Genomic DNA, 18,656 nt, shown 5'->3' on the forward strand with positions numbered 1-18,656 from the left:
TATATAGAGAGAGTAAGAGAGAGAGAGAGAGAGAGAGAGAGAGAAAGAGAGAGAGAGAGAGAGAGAGAGAGAGAGAGGAAAATGATTCATAATTTTGAATGAAAAATCATTTTATTCAATATTAATATAGCTCTAGGATACTTATACCTATTGAGCTTATCGTATATCTACAGTATGATAAGAATTTTTTTCTTTTAATAGTATTAATACATTTACTGATACATTAAAATAAACTCTGCTCTTTAGATTCCAGGTCTAATTCCCTATAAATAAATATATATATGTGAATAAAAAGGAAAAACCTAAAAGAGTAAAAACAAAAATAAAATCAACGTTTCGTCCCTATTTCAGGGGACATCATCAGGATTTCTAGGCGAGGATGTACTTATACCTATTGAGCTTATCGTATATCTACAGTATGATAAGGATTTTTTCTTTTAATAGTATTAATACATTTACTGATACATTAAATACTAATTGAAAAGCTTACTTTAGATGAAAAATATAAAAAAATTAAGAAAGTTATTAATTTTTTTTTAACCATCAGCTTCTTTTGGGACACCCTGTACTTCACAAGCCATACAAAAAAGAATCTGTTGAAAAGACATTAGAAATATAGCGAGAGTAATTTTTAGTCTCACAAACGCAACTACCCCAAAGAAGTCGCAGAAAATATATACAGTGTGAAAAGTGTATAAATATACTTGTTTTTATTAATTTCTTACCATGTGAATCAATCATCTACAATTAATCAGACTATATCACAATTACATCTGATTGTAATCTTTTCATCTTACATTCTGAAATTTGTCTCCATCGTAAACTGATTACAATTTTATTTTTTACTTTTTTATTCGTCCTTTCTGTGAGTACAACTCTATTTTTTATTGTTTTTATAATAATTTATCATTATATATTATTTTTTTTATTCATCCTTTCTGCTACATTAAGACTTAAATATTAAGCATTTAGTAAATTAATTTAGTAAGCTCATTCAACGTTTTTAATTGTGCATAATATTGACCCTTTTTAGTTACCATATCGTCTGTGTGTGATGGCCTTGCTTCACCCCCTTCCTCTTCTTTGCATGTATTCCGTATGCTAGCACTTGCCTGAGTGGTTAGTACAATTCTATTTTTTTGTTTTCATAATAATTTATTATTATATATTAATTAGCGCGTCATTACTGCTAGTAATTGTTGAGCATTTTTTTTTACTCTTGAAACGGATTCATTCTTTTAAACTAAACGGAAATAATTACGAATTTTTTTCGAGATATGTTGACGGTCACAGAACAAAATAAATTCGCGTTTCAAGCTATCAAAAAATACAAAAAAAACAAAAAACCCCAAACCAATTCTTTGATGATCGAAATAAAAATCTGATGTCGTAATATTTGCTAAATGTCAGATGAGTGAAGATTTGCTGTCATAATAATTTTGCATTGTCGCAAAAATAAATCATTTTTTTTAATGTTTTTCTCTAAGAATATTTGGTCGGATCTTCTTACTGATTCCAGACGTCTTTCATCGATTGATATCTTCACGAAAACAAACCTGGAATAAGGGGAGATGGAGACCGAGCAATATTTCTTCATACTTATATTAGGGGACGAAATTACAAACTATTTCTATGAAACTCAAACATGTGCAAATGTTGAAGATACCATATATAAATAATTGCATTCAAGGAATTTCTAGCTAAATTACGTAAATTTGAAAACATCTATAACATAAATCTCACCTGTCTGTTTAAATGTATGTATGTATGTATGTATGTATGTATGTATGTATGTATGTATGTCAGGTCATGTCATATGCTACTGGTACCATGTAACCCAGTACTACCTGCCTCATGGTCGGGTCACCGGCGACTAAACTGGTTTCCCCACCAGACTTGTTTGATGAGGAGGGCGGCTAGTCTCCCTGAAGGATTAAAAACAAGACCTTCCAAAGGGCGAATGAACTCTTTTTCTAGGTCAACGGCCAACTAGCACCGTGTATATTTGTGTGTGCGTATATGTGTATTGGGGTAGAGAGGGCTCCCGTAAGCCGTGGTGAAGGCAACCTTTCTAGGAGAAGCAAATCTCTGATTTAAAAAACCATAACGCGGAAGACCAGTACCCGCATTAAGCTGGTCTGCAGTTTAATTTGTTGCTGGCTATCTTGCTCTTGCTTGTTGCTGGATCTCAACATTTTGAACCGAGAGAGAGACTTAGTTGTCGTACAAAGCTAAGACTCTGTAACATCATATTTGTATAGATACTCCCTCAGCCATTTGGGCTCCTGGATTTTAAATGTCTGAGGGAGTGGCACTCGTCTGACAAGACGTTTCAATCATCATGTGTGTATGTATGCATGTATGTATGTATGGTGTGTGTGGGTATACTTAAAACTTTCGACAGAAGCAACGGATTTTCACAAGATCGGTATCGTTTTTATGCTCGACCCTTCGGATGACAAATATAAAAAAATTGGATAAAAACATTAATTCCTTCACCCTCAACTGGGCAGGTTTCTACAAGGAGAGGTCGCCGATATTTTCGAAAGTCATCCCCTCTTTTCGATTGACTAGCCTTAATTTAAACCTTCGCCACTTTCGGTTTGGCGATGGATGCAACAGCAAAGACGTCACTTTTCTTTTCTTCCAAACACCCGGGCAACGCCGGGAACCTAGGCTAGTAACTTATAAGCCGCAGTTTCGTTATTCTTGTGGTTCGTGTAGTAACAAGATCAAACATATAAAATCAACAGTAAGTTCTTTGATACAACAGGGGCACGTTCGAAATGAGTGTTTCTATTTAGAGCACAACTGAAGCATGATACTTGACTTTTGCGTTTTAAACTTTAATTCAAGCCACTGCATGAATTTTTTTAAAAATGAAATCAACAGTAGGTTCTCTACAGTGCAATGTAGACTACAATATAATGTGGACTAAGTCACTGTGAGAGACATATGGGCTTCCTCTTGGTGCGCGGCAATGGGTCCCCAACTAGAGCAGGCAACCAATCAATTTAATTGAAAAATAGAGTATTTCACTAATTCCGTTGACAATAAAAATATGGGAGTGTGAGACATTTGTTGATCATCATTCAATCCCGGGCAAATCCGGGTCTCCCTGCTAGTTCTGTTTAATACTGGTAATGCTGGATTTTAGAATGAATACACTGAGTATATTCGATTTTATTCAACCGTGAATTTGAAGACATAACTTATAACCCGCGGTTTCGTTAGTGCTGTTGTTGTTGTTGTTGAGAATTATTCATGATGGTTTCTGTTGGCATTCGCTCCCCGAAATGTTCCTGTGGAACGAACTGGGCTCGAACTTAAGTCCAATAGAAAAAATAGGATCTAGCCATCGGGCTGAGATCCTAGTGTAGTATCTGTTCTGATGCTATACTTTATTCTGTTTCTACACTTGTCAATGTAGAGGATACCCTTCTATACTAAGGCAATTTTTTTTGCCTACTGTCAGGTGTCCCTTTTTGGGGAGCTGGTTTTCCCTCACATTACTATGACAACAGCATATTCTTATCATTGTTTTGACTCTCGAGTATATACCCGCCACAGTTAATCAACCGACAACCACATCACTCTATATAAAATCATATAAGATATCAACGGATACACACTCGAGAGTCAACACAATCAAAAAGAATATGCTGTTGTCCTAGCCGTACACATTAAACTTACTGTATCTTATTGTTACTTTATGTTATTCACTTTTTCTGGATGACCATGTAGTCTAGATAATTCTTTTTAGCTCGAGTGTCAAAGTGCGTGCAGGTATATATCGGCGATCTATCTGTTTTTACAAAAGAAATACGATGACAAGTTGTTTATACAAAACTTCGTTTATTTCACCAATGGCTCGGCGCATAGAGAGAGAGAGAGAGAGAGAGAGAGAGAGAGAGAGAGAGAGAGAGATAGAGAGAGAGAGAGAGAGAGAGAGGAAGGGCACAAGGCTATGACAACAGCATATTCTTTTCATTGTTTTGACTCTCTAGTATATATCCAACACACAGACGCAGTTAATCAACTGAGAACCACATTACTCTATATAAAAGCATATAAGATATCAACGGATAAAGACTCAAAGAACTGCTCGTAAAAATAATCCAACCATTTGAGGCCCCTACCGTCGCTCTGCGATTTTTAGTTTCGGGGGGGGGGGCATAGAATTTGAAAATAGGACAGACAAACATATACGATTTTATCCATTAGATTTTTTTTTAATCGGTCGATTTATTTGTTTCCAGCTTTTCTCGAATGTGAGCTGAAAAATGTGGTCGCCTTTGCTATGATAAGCAAACTAAATATTACGATATTTGTTCGATGCGAGTAAGTGTCACTTGGGCTATGACAACAGCATATTCTTTTCATTGTTTTGACTCTCTAGTGTGTATTCGACAAACTTAGAACAGGTTAATCAACCGAGAACCAGATTATTCTATATAAAAACATATAAGATATCAACGGATACACACTAGAGAGTCAAAACAGTGAAAAGAATATGCTGTTGTCCTAGCCCTTCACATTAAGCGTTTTCTATCAAACTCATCATATCATCTATAAATAATTGCATTTAATGAATTTCTAGCTAAATTACACTTACTGCTTGAATAGGAATCTCTATCTTTCCTCTCTGCTATTATATCTAAATATATAAAAGTCTGTCCGTCTATTCGTCTCTCTGTCTTCATATGTTCAAACTCTATCCACCCCGAAACTAAAAGTCGCACAGCGGCGCTAGGGGGCTCAAATGATTGCATTGTTTTACAGACAGTTCTTTTATGGGTCTTTAGCCAGTTAAAATAGTTTTTAATGGGTCACATAAAGGGTCGAAATTGAAAAAAAAATCGTTATACATTATTTGTTATTAATTTTTAATCAGTTCATATGCGTGTCACGATGTTACAGTTTGAATGCTACAGTCGCGGTTTCGATTCTCACAGATAGGATTATTTTTACTTTTTAAATCACGACTATTTTTTAATATATACAAAACCTGGATACATTAAACATCATATTTAAGCATATTTTACGTCCAGGCAAAGCCGGGCGCCCCCATCCCAGTATTATATATATATAGTCATCCACATACAGTACTGTTTCGCTGTTTCACAGCTTATCAGTGCGGCTAGACAGGCAACTACCTCAAGCCAGGATTGAAATCCGACCGTCTGTACGACAGTCAAGGCTCCTAACCATTACATTATTGGCGGCTAAAGTACCCGTCGTTGACTGGCTTCAAAAACAGTCTACAGGAAATGGACTCTGATTTATGAAAGTATGATAGGTTATGAAAAGGAAGGGTTGTAAAGAGATACCTTCGAATTTGGGGGTATCAAAACCAAAGAAAAATATGATGAAAGTAAAAATAAAATAGATAAACCCCATAATTTATTATACCATACCTGTTCACACTGAAACACTTATCACAATATTCTGTGGATCTATATTAAAAAACCTCGTTAAACTTTGAGACATATTTCCATTCTATGGAGGTCAGGTGCGAACAAACACCCCATAATTTTATTATACCATATTTCTTCAAACTGAAACATAATTATCAAAGTATACTTACGCAGATAGATATGAAAAGTTTTTATTAAAGTTTGTGCCTATTTCCATTCTATGGAGGCCAGGCGCGAACGTAGACTCCACAATTTTATTATACCATCCCTATTTAAGTTAAAACATACTTATAAAAGTATTATTATGTACATCTATATCAAAAACACTTGTAAAGGTTCTTTTTTTAGTTTTTAAATTTTTTATTTCCATACTTTGTGGACCAGGCGCGAATGCAGACCCCACAATTTTAATGAACCATCGTTCTGCCAGATCAAACATACCCATTCCTGTGTCTCGATACATCTACCATTATATGTAATAAAATTTTTAAAATAGTCAACCATACAGGAGCCTATTCGTGACCACACACACACACACACACACACACACACACACACACACACACACACACACACACACACACACACACATTCAGCTTTATATTATAGATATACATATATATAAAAGGTACTTTGTCTCTGTGTGTGAGAGAACGATCGTTCTCTATGTACCGTGCAACGGCTGCACTGATTTTTATGAAATTTCATACAAATATACTTTACGTATCTTACAGTGATGAAAGAAGGAACAAGCGATTTTGACCAAAGTTAACATCCTTATACAGCCTAACATCACAAGTGCATTTGAGAAGTTTTATTACCACACAAACCGAAAAACTCGACATATAAAATCAACAGTAGTTTCTTTGATATGACATGGGCACATTCGAAATAAATGTTTCTGTTTAAAGCACAATTGCACCATGATACTTGACTTTTTCATTTTAAACTCAAATTCAAGCCATTATCACCGCACAAGCAGTAAGGTCTCTGATGTAAAATCAACAGCAGGTTTACTGATATGCCAGAAAAAGAAATTAAAATCTGATGTAATATTTAGTAAATGTCAGATGAATGAAGATTTGCTGTCATGAAAATTTTGCATAGTCGCAAAAATAAATAATTTTTCTGAGAATATTTGGTCTCTTTACTGAGTCCAGACATTTTTCATCGATTGATATCTTCACGAAGACAAACTGGGAAGAAGAACGTGAGAGATGGGGGTCGCGCGATATGTCTTCATATAAACATTAGGAGACAGAATTACTCTTTGCAGAAACTATTTCTATCAAACACAAACACGTACACATATTAAAGATCCATAAATAATTGTGTTCAAGAAATTTCTAGCTAAATTGCGTTTATTACTACGTTTAATCCTGGTAATGTTGGCTTTCAGGGCGATTTTACGGATTTTATTCAAATGTGAATTTGAAGGCATAACTTATAACTTGGGCTCGGACAACAGCATATTCTTTTCCTTGTTTTGATTCTCATGTATATATCCAATGATATCTTATATGCTTTTATGGAGAGTGATGTGGTTCTTGGGTGATTAACTGTGTCTGACTGTGTCGGATTTTTTTTTGTTTTTACGTACGAGTCACCATTATCAAGGCCCGTAGGCCACTCGAGGATAAGGGTTATAGAGTGTACAGTAGTCAATAGCATACTATTGTAGTAATCGTTAGTAATAGAAATTTTGTAAATTGGATTACTTAAGGGGGCGGTTCATCAAGAATTTGTTTATGTTGGACTTGAAGACAATCACGTTCTAGTCAGCTGGGAAGCAGGCAAATAATGTTGGCTTTCAGCATATAACACCAACACTAGGTTCTTTGATATAACAGGGGCGCTTTCGAAATGAAAGTTTCTGTTGAAAGCACAATTGAAGCATTATGCTCGACTTGTTCGATACCAGAAAGTCTTCTACTCTATAGTTTCTTTTCTTGGGCTGCTAGACTTTGGAATTCCCTCCCTGTTACCTGTTTCCCTGATTGTACTGATATGCAGAAGGTTAACTATAATGTAAACTGACATCTAGCTCAGTTCCTCTAAATATGGTTCCTAACGTCCAAGTGGCAATATGCCTTGTCTGGAGTGAAAAAAAAATAAGATGAAATAAAAAAGAAATAAAAATCTGATGTCGTAATATTTGCTAAATGTCCGATGAGTAAAGATTTGCTGTCATAATAATTTTGCATAATCGCAAAAATAAATCACTTTTATGTTTTTCTCCAAGAATATTTGATCGGGTCTCTTTACTGAGTCCAGACGTTTTTCATCGATTGATATCTTCACGAAGCCAAACTGGGAAAAAGGTGAGAGACGGGGGTCGCGCAATATTTCTTCATACAAACATTAGGAGGCAGAATTACTCTTTGTAAAAACTATTTCTATCAAACACGTACACATGTTGAAGATCCATAAATAATTGTGTTCAAGAAATTTCTAGCTACATTACACTTACTACGTTCAATCCTGGTAATGTTGGCTTTCAGGATGAATTCACAGATTTTATTCAAACGTGAATTTGAAGGCATAACTAATAACCCGCTGATAAGACAAAGTCTATGACTTTCAATGTGAAAGGAGAGATCAGGGCTCTGGTTAGAACAACACTGAAAGTAGTCGCTGAGTTTACGTATCTGGGCAGCAACATAGTTTCCACAGAGAGAGATATCGAAATTCGCATCTCAAAAGCATGGACCGCATTGGATGGGCTGCGTTCAGTATGGACTTCAAGGCTAACTGACAAACTGAGAAAGCAGTTCTTCAGGGCAGTAGTAGAGTTCGTCCTTGTTTACGGTGCAACAGCCTGGACACTCACCGAAAGATTGGAAAGAAAACTAGACAGCACATACACCTGTATGCTACGAACAGTATTACATATATCTTGGCAAATTCCTCTCATGAAGCAGCAACTTTATGGCAACCTACCTGCCATATCTAATACCATCAGGGAGAGACGCCTACGATTTGCCGGTCTGAGGAGCAAGCATGAATTGGTGGGTGATGTATTGCTATGGACTGCACGACACGGACACGCAAGCAAAGGACGACCTAGATCCACGTACATCCAGCAGGTAGCACATGACGTCAACTGTGAACCTGAAGATCTGAGGTAGCTGATGGAAGACAGGAAACTTTGGAGAGGAAGAGTCACATTGGTCAGAGCAAGGAGCCCATCATGATGATGATTATGATGATGATGATGATGATGATGATGATGATGCCCCGCAGTTTCGTTATTGTTGTTGTTCTTCTTCTTCTTTTTAAGGATCATTCATGATGGGGAATTCTTTCTAGAAATATATCAGGTCCTTACAGGTGGGATCAGGTGAAGGTTGCCAACGCCCTTAAATGAAAGTTTTTCTGTGGAATGAACTGGGTTCAAACTAAAATATCAATAGAAAAATTCCTATCTTTACATCATCAACGCTCTGATCCCCATCTTTTGAATCAATTGAAATGGATGGCTCTCGTCTAGGAGAAGCCCCATGTTTTGACAAGCTTCTGGGTTTGTCCTTTACTCCTGATCTGAAATGGAACACATACATCAAGTCTGTTGCCAAGGTCGCTGGAAAGATGGTGGGATCCTTCTACCGCTCCAGAAGATATCTCACTACTGATGCAGTTCTCTATCTATATAAAAGCTAAGTACGTCCAAGGATGGAGTACTGCTGCCATATCTGGGCAGGAGCTGCTAAAACAGCCTATTCTGCCTTGACAGAGTACAAAATAGACTTCGTGGCTTAGTGGGGGATGCCCTTTTCTCTACCCTGCAACCTCTCTCCCACAGAAGAGACGTTGCGAGCCTATCCTTGTTTTATCGTTATTTCCATGGCAGTTGCTCGTCTGAACTCCAATCTCTGGTCCCCCCTTGCCAATCTTTCATGAAAAACACCTGTCTAGCTGAATCCACTGTGAAAACTTTTCCCCACTCTTTATCTGTGCCTAAATCAAAACGTAGATTCCATGAACAAAGCTTCTTTCTTAGAAGTGCACGCCTGTGGAACTCTGTTCCGTCTGCCTGCTTCTCACCTGACTACAACCTGGATCTCTTCAAGTCCAACGTAAACAAATTCCTAATGAACCACCCACTTAAGTAAACACTTCATTAAATCTCCACACTAACGTACTGTACTTGCAATAACCCTTATCCCAGAGTGGCTTCCGGGCCTTGATAAGTGGTGGCCACCGCGTAAAAAAAAAAAAGAAAAAGTAGAATCTGCCCATCGAGATGAGATCCTAGTGTAGCCTCTGTTCTGATGCTACATTCTGTGACAAAACCTACTTAATCAATTGATTAAGTTAAAAGGTAAAAACAAAGGCTTTTTTCCTGAAAGGACCGACCGCATTTTTTTGGGTTTCTGGACTCGCAAGAACTGGTTTTATTTTGTAGTATTAGGGTAATAGTTACTGTTTATTTTTTCCTTCTTTTTGCAGATAGACTAACTCTCGACATGGTTTGGGGAGACTTACGTACCTTTTTAGGCAACGGTCCCTCTGTCTCTGAAACGGCTGGTCTCTGTTTGGGTGCTAGACAAACAGAATGGACCGGTTCGCTTCTCACCTGATAGAGGGGACACCCTCAATGCCACACCTGGAGGTGGTGAAGTTCTGGCGAGCATCGAGATTGCATCCGTAGGGATTATGCCTGATGGCATCACATGTCTGTCTGCATCCATAGGGGTGCCTGGTGGCACCCCATTGCTGAGGGCTGCAGTCTTGCCTGCACCTGGTGGTGTTCCAAGTTTGGTTAGCAAACCCAGTGTTCTGGGAGTACCATATGTCACGTCTAGTGGCATGCATGTGTTGGGAGCGCCCTTTGCACCACCCGGAGGCACATATATGCTGGGAGTAACGATTGGAGAGACAGTAATGCTCAATGCCAAGCTCAGAGTTAATTCCCAAGATAGATAAGGTGCGGGGAGGGCGGGGATAGAGGTTCGGGTAGATGTGAAAGCAGTCTATCTTATCTGATGGCTTTAATCTTGTCGGCAGGTTTTGTCTAGATCACTCAGGGAGGGAGATGTGGACGTGGCATATGAGTGCGGCCTTCTGTTCGAGTACTTTCCTGGACAGAATGTTAGTTAGAAGAGGTGACGTACATTTTCTATCTTGTCCCACGTTCCACTGGCTAGGTCATTTGGACCATAAACTGGTTATGGCCCATTTTTAGTTAAGCAATAAGCCTAGGTTTGCTGGGCACTGAAAGTTGAACGCAACCTTGCTGGAGATGGTCGACTTCTGGAAACAGCTAACGTCACTAATTCAGCAGGGAGTTAGTGAGGGATATTATCAGGCGTAGCTTATGGGTTAAGCTTAAGGCCTCAATTAGATGCTTTTGTGTTCAATATAGCCAACACCTTGCTGTAACTAGGGTTTGGACCAAAAAATATGTGGACGATAGGCTAACCTGGGGCAGTGGTTGGGGGATGCCCTAAAGATTGCATTAGTTAAGGGGACCTCAGTCACTTGGCTAGCGAGCAATATGAAGGTCAAGTAGTTAGAGCTAGTTTAATTAGAGTCTCTAACAAAGCCATTAATGTTGATGCTGTTGAGCATAAGCCTGGAAGGATGTACTTTTGTATCAATTCAAGGGTTTTGTGAGCATTTAGAGGAGCGCTCCAAGGCTCGATGGTCTGCCCTATTAAATTTTTTTGAGGCCGTCGCCCATGTGTGTTCTTCTTCTGAAGGATGTGTTTAACCACTGATTTGTTCAGATCCATCCCGAGGCAGATTACCAAAGGAGTAGTCACATTACTGAAGAAAAGAGATTGGCATGGGGAGGACTTTGATGACTATAGGCCTAACACAGAGCTGAAAAAAATGGCATGAGTTCTTACAAACTGACTGCAGGTTGTTATTGGTAGGACTGGATCAGAATTATGCTGTGAAGATCGATTCAAAGCAACTTGCACTTGGTGCGCATGATCTTAGAGGAGATAGAAGACGACATAGAAGCCACGCTGATCAATTTAGATCAGTACAAACTTTTCGATAAGGTCGACCATGGTTTCTTGGAATCTGTTATAGAGACTGCTGGTTTTGGTCTGGACTTCCACAACTGTGTTCTGTATCTCAAACCGACCGTAGCAGTGCAGATAAATCGTAGGCTCTCTGAGTAGTTTGAGGTCTCTTGGTCCGTGCATCAGGGTTGTCTACTGTCACTTCTGCTTTTTTTCTGGTGCTGAAGCCCTTCTATCGTGAGTAAAGGGACAAGGCAGTGAGACCAGTCCTGTGTGGCTTTACTCTACCTGGCAGAAAACATGCCAAAGTATCCGCTAATGATATCATCGTGTGCATTTCAAACCATAATGACTAAGGCGCTTGCTGAATATGAAAACATCACAGGGGCCAGTCAATTGTTGCAAGTCTGTTTGCCTGCAATTGGGATCCTGACACTTTCAGGCGATTTCGGCTGGTCTGATGGTCCCGGTTGGTATTCTAGGCGTTTGGTTTGGAATAGGTCTCCAGCTGGAAAAGAATTGGTCAGAGATACTGGCCAAGGTCGAATCGTCTGTGCAGAAGCATGTGCCATTTATGTCTTTCCGTTGATCCTTTGCCACATGTCTGTATTTCCTCTGCCTACAAACCACCTCAAGGCTTTTTAGCAGCTCCCCTTCTCACTTCTTTGGAAGAATGGAAAGTCGTTTGTTTGTAGACAGGTCTGTATGCAAAATGTTAGTGAGGAAGGCTTGGGGGTACGCTGAAAGAGGTGCTTTCCTAAGTCGGATCTTACTCGAAGGTTCTCCATGAGTCCCTGCGGTTGAGCACTCCTTTCCTGAACTCATACCCAACCACACCACTGAAGGTCATTGAAGACTGCATGAGAAGACGCCGTTCTTTGCTGAATGCTGGGCTACCCTTAGTGATCTGGCTATATCAGAACTTAGTAGTGGGTAGTGCAAAATGTCAAGGGAAGAGGTCTGCTTACAGTAGAATTGGGCACCAAATCGAAGCTATTTAATAAGTCAGAATCCTCAAGCACCTTGTCTGGGATGCACTGCCACTCTACGACAGATTCACCAGAGATGGAGGAAAGGAAGACGAGCTACGCTTCTGCAACGATAATCAAGATGAAACAACAGATCATGCATTCTTCTTTTGCAGTAGACTTTAGAGTCTCGGGGAGTATGTCGGAGAGGTAACATCTCGCATCAAGCCCAAGTGGTTGGTGCCTCTTGATTTACTTTACTGGGGAGAAACGAATCGTGTTTCACATGATCCTAACAGTAGCTATGTTAGTGATGTGGACTACACGTCTTGATGTAATCCATGGGTTAGATCTGTTTCTGATTGGTATCTAGTTGTTTATTTTATGCATCAGTTTAAAGCAAAAATCAGATGCGATTGGAAAAGATTACATCACATGGATTTCGATAAGAGATGGGTGCACAACACTAGTTTGTGCACCCTACAAGGTGCTAGGTTCGAATTTGTGTTCCTTCTCTAATGTATTGGGCAAGTGGTGATAAGTTCTATGGAAACCAGCCCGAACAAAAGTAATTTTAGATTAGGATAGATAGGGTTAGGAAAGTGAAAACTTTATAGGTTCTGAGCTAAGGTAAGTATGAATGTCAATCATTATTTTTCTATCGGTACTAGTGTGGTACTATTTACTAATACCACTGGTTGTCGTGGTCCTTCATCAGCCCCCTCCTCGCCATAGTCAGGAGGTAATTTGGTTGTACATGGAGCAATACAGAAAAAGAAGGGGACCATAGTGCATTGTTAACAAAACTCTTCCTTTTTTTGTTCCTGGTAGCCATGGGGCAGGAACAGATATTTTTTGACTGACTGTAAATGAGAGGAGGTGCCCCCACCTTCCTGAGCACTAGTTAAGTCTATCTAGGTAGCTAGTTCATCTAAAATGGTTAAGCTAGCTGTCATGAGTGGTTTTCCTGACTAGCTATCAGCACTCGTTAGGACTATCTAGGTGGCTAGCTGAAAGCCTAATAATTTAAAAAGTTTAAGTATTAGTTGTTTTTTATTGTTCTTTAAAAAATTATAAAATATTGTAATTGTTATGGGATTAAAGGGTAATAAACGGAAGGAACACAGGATTTGTAGGAAAGAAACATGTATTCAGATATATTACAGGCATAAACCGGTTGGGAATACCATTCTTCAACGGTAGGCGTTTGCACACGACCGGCTTCGTCCCGTACTAATCTCAGACTGTCGGGCACCGGTCTCGTTACCAGAAGTGACGTCACCAACGGAAATGAGGTCATGAGATAGTCCATTAATCCCATGGAGGGGCGTCTCCAACACCTTTCTCCCAAGCATTTTCTTCGTAAAAGCTGTCAGTACTTCTTCCTTTTAAGGTTTACCATCAATTGCTTGATAGCCTTTCTCTTACGGAACGACCGACGTAGTTCTGGTGTTGGTTGAGGAGGTTCAAGATCAAAAGTTTCGAAGACAGTGTCTAGCGGCTCATCTTCCAATCGTTAACTGTTGCTGGTTTCAACTAATCGACATCTTCTTAGTTGGTTCTGGTGACGTTTGTGGGTATATGTTGGTCCTTATATGATATATACCATGTCACCGATTCTCTTAGTAATTGTACCCACCTCTCAGAATTATGTGTTGTTTTTATAACTTTTGAAAAACACCTTTTCACCTGACATGAAACGTTTACTGGATACACAAGTGGTCACTAGTGGCCTTGACTGTTTGGGTAAGAGCTTGTCAAAAACGGATCTCACTTTCTGCGCAAACATCATTTCTGCAGGTGAGACTGCTGTTGGTGTGTTCGGGTTAGGTGTAATCCTATACACGTGTAGAAATTGTTGAAGTGCTTCATCTGTTGGGGTCCCTTGAGCCTTCTTCAGTGCTCTTTTAAGGGTGTCCATGAAGCGTTGCGCTTGCCCATTCGACCGGCTTCGTCGCATACCAATCTCAGACTGCTGGGCACTGGTCTCGTTATTTGAAGCGACGTCATGAGATAGTCCATTAATTACCTGGAGGGGCATCTCGAACAGTAAATAAAGACACTCTGGTATTATTATAAGTCTTTTGTTAAAAATGCTAAAGTATTTTGTAGAAAGACTATCAGAGACGCTCTGCGTAGCCTGCTCGTAAGTACGCTTAAATATGATATTTTAATCTTTTTTTTTTACATAGGCATCACCACATTATCAAGACCAAGAGGCCACGTGAGGTTAAGGGTTAAAGAGTGTACAGTAGAAATTGGACAATATAGTAATCAATTCGGTAAATTTGTTAACTTATATAGAACGGCTCATCAAGAACTTGTTTACGTTAGACTTGAAGATGACCATATTGTAGTCAGCCGGAAAGCAGGAAAACTGGTCGGAGGGGCGTCTCCAACAGTAATATATTTATACATAGAAATAAAATATTTACAATTGTGTTGCACGTTGTTTTGTTCTGCCTTAAATGTCGAAACTGTTCCTGAAGACGATTATGGCCCAAGGAACTCCAACCTCAAGAAGATTCCAGCTAAAAGACCATCAGAATGAGACGTCATCCTGAGAAAAGGAAGGAGCCAGCCAGAATCCTAAGGTATGCCATTACTCGTCAACTCTGACAAGAAGAAGTTTAACCGACTGATCCTCATATTCTTAATCCTAATTGGATTGGGCAATCGTGTCACAGTCTGGTACCATGTCAAGACATTTGTTGTAGCACTTGGGCAGTCACACGAGTGGCCGACTCATCGTGTTACAGATGTGCCCTAAACAAGACCGAACAAACGCAGAGTATATTCAATTTTTTGTGGACTGTTCTCCTCATCTTCATAGTTGTTTTACCACGTTTCAGCCAACTCATCCTCTGGCCTTCTTCAGGTGATTGACCATGACAGGATAGGAATGCAGAGTCTTGTAACAATATTCCAAGTAATCACTGCCTTCCATAGTTGTTGGCTCATCACATTGTTGTCCAACTAATCCTCCGGCCTGCTTTGGGTAGGATTGAAACTGTTATCTTCAGACAATCCTCACCTGGAACTGTAGAGATTAAACGCCTCTATCCACTGCGCCACGGGCCCCGAAAGGGTGATCAAGGCTGGACTTTTAGGTCTTATAAATCTATTTCTGTGTTCTTATCAATGAATGAACCATCATCCTGAGAGAAGGAAGCAGCCAGCCACATCCAGAATCCTAACCGATGTGTCTGCATATTCCCATCTTATTGATTGGCCAGTGTGTCACAGTGTGATGTGACCATCCCAGTGAGCGATTGGGCTCCCCACTGGGGGGAGGCTGAGACTACTGAGACATTGGAGAATACCAGGCAGATATAATTGTTTTATTCATTAAGTATTGTACTGTGTCCGGGCGACAGCAACTGCTGAGAGAAAGATTTGATTTATAAATTCCATTATTTTACGAAAACGACAACTTCTTGTCACTTTGAGAGGCGTAACAAAAACATAATTTCGTTTCTGATGCCAACGAGTAATGACTGAGGGTTGTTTGGCCTTTAAGTGCAGTTACCAACTGATGTGGTCACAGGGTTAACTTTTCGATCATGTAAATAGCGCATGCAATTCACAGTTACGATTGGTCCAGAAAACGAGTCCCCGCGCCGAAACCAGGAGATCGAGCTGAGATTTTGAGAGAATCAAATACAATCGAAGGGTCGTCACCTCTTCTCTTCCCACAACCTTCCACCGCCATATTCAGAGAGAGAGAGAGAGAGAGAGAGAGAGAGAGAGAGAGAGAGAGAGAGAGAAATCAATTTATTGTTGTTTTTTTGGTTCATTGGAGTCTGGCAAAATATGAACAATTCTATATAAGTATATATATTGTATATCTTATCTTGAATTAACCTGTAGAATAGAGAATCGAGTCTGTCTTTCTTTTGTGTGCATGAGGTTGATTCCCTTCCAGCGTGACAGTTTCACGAAACAGTGGCATATCAACCCGAAAGTGAAGATTCCAACCAAATCAGTTGACGGGTCCTACTATGCTGAGATACCTTGCAAAGGATCCCCTGCGAAAGAAGAGCACGGGTTACATTTGGTGACCTGTGACGGGGATAGCTTCGCATGTGGAGTCGTTTAATCAGTATCGGACCACAACAGTCTGTTACTTTTTCCAGGACAATTACGTAACTTGCAGGTCGCTCATGCCATTGACCGGCCCATAGTATTACAATATAAAATAATTTTAGAAAATAAACTGTAGGTTCTCTACAATATAATGAAACCTGCAATGTGTTGTGGACTAAATCACTACAGGGACACATGTGAATCTTCCACCCGATGCACTGCTGTGGTTCTTGAAATAAAGCAGGCAATTACTAAGTTTGATTCATAGATTTGGATGGCAATAAAAATATGAAGGTGTTAAACATTTCATTAATCCTCAGTCATACCGGGCAATGTCGGATTTCCTTGCTTGTATATATATATATATATATATATATATATATATATATATATATATATATATATAAAAGTGAACGTGTCTGTGTGTGTGCATTTCCCTACGCAATAACTCTCAATTTTAAGTCTACAGACTCGAAATTTGATATACAGGGTACTGAGATTTGGGAAAATCAATATGATCGGATTTCGGCCAGAAATTTGGCTGTTAAGGGGTCAAAGTGCAATTTTTTTTTTTTACATGGGGTCACCACTTATCAAGGCCCGAATGCCACTCAGGGATAAAGGTTATTGCGTGTACAGTAATCAATGAGATAGTATTGTAGTAATCATTAGTATTGGCAGTTTTGAGAGGGTGTCTTACTTAAGGGGGCGATTTGTCAGGAGTTTGTTTATGTTGGGCTTGAAGACGTCCAAGTTGTAGTCAGGTGGGAAACAGGAAAGCGGCAGAGAGTTCCACCGGCGTGCAGTTCTAAGAAAGAAGCTTTGCTCATGGAATCTACGTTTGGATTTAGGCACAGATAAAGAGTGAGGAAAATTATTGACAGTGGTTTCAGCCAGACGGGTGTTTCTCGTGAAAGATTGGCGAGGGGGGGGCGAAGGATTGGAGCTCAGACGAGCACCTGCCATGGAAATAACGATAAATCAAAGACTAGCTCACAACGTTTCTTCTGTGGGAGAGAGGTTGCAGGGAATAGAAAAGGGCATATATATATATATATATATATATATATATATATATATATATATATATATATATATATATATATACTTCCTGAGTTTGTACATATTTTTATTGTTTTTGTAAATAAATGTATTCCTTGTCTTTTGCAGAATTGTAAATAAAGTCGTCACATAAGTAGGTGATATTTTAAGTAGGTAAACGTCATGGAAAGAATGAGGTATTATGCTGATAGTGATTAGTTTAGGGCCAATAAAGATCAAACAATACACTAACAAAAATGGACAACAACGTCGGATATTATTGGAATTATTAAGGAGTCACTAACGGGGTGCCCTGTGATTGGATGGAAAAACAACCAATTGCAGGCCTCAGTTTTTAGATTCCTCCCAACCCCTCTCTTCTTCTTTTGCTGGTCGAGCATCGAAGACAACACATGCTGTTTTTTTCCAAGGAGGTTACCACTTATCAAGGCCCGGAAGTCACTCAGGGATAAGGGTTATTGCAAGTACAGTACGTTAGTGTGGAGATTGAATAAAGTGTCTACTTAAGGGGGCGGTTCATCAAGAATTTGTTTACGTTGGTCTTGAAGACATCCAGGTTGTAGTCAGGTGAGGAGCAGGCAGACGGAACAGAGTTCCACAGGCGTGCAGCTCTAAGAAAGAAGCTTTGTTCATGGAGTCTACGTTTTGATTTAGGCACAGAGAAAGAGTGGGGAAAATTATTGACAGTGGATTCAGCTAGACGGGTGTTTTTCATAAAAGATTTGTGAAGCGGGACCAGAGATTGGAGCTCAGACGAGCACCTGCCATGGAAATAACGATAAAACAAAGATAGACTCGTAACGTCTCTTCTGTGGGAGAGAGGTTGCAGGGAAGAGAAAAGTGCTTGTCAGTTTTCTCCGTCATTTATACCAGACACATGGGAGGAGTTTCGACAGAAATTGTAGCACCAAAGAATTCAAGGCTTTCTTTTTTTTTGTTACCTCAACTCCATAGGAAACGAACAACGTTAAAAGGACGAATCAAAGATAAGTTCCGCAAAAGCGACTGTTTTTGCAAAGAAACATTATTTCTTTTTCCTCTTTCCTATCAATACAATTTTCTCCATTTGTGTTGTGTTCCTTTTTTCTTGTTGGCGCCACATTGTTTTTTTTTTGCTGTCTATAGTGCGCGAGCCTTTCCTAGTCTCA

This window comes from Euprymna scolopes, chromosome 38 (assembly GCF_053919585.1).
Source record: "Euprymna scolopes isolate OS-2025 chromosome 38, ASM5391958v1, whole genome shotgun sequence".
NCBI classification, from domain to species: Eukaryota; Metazoa; Mollusca; class Cephalopoda; order Sepiida; family Sepiolidae; genus Euprymna; species Euprymna scolopes.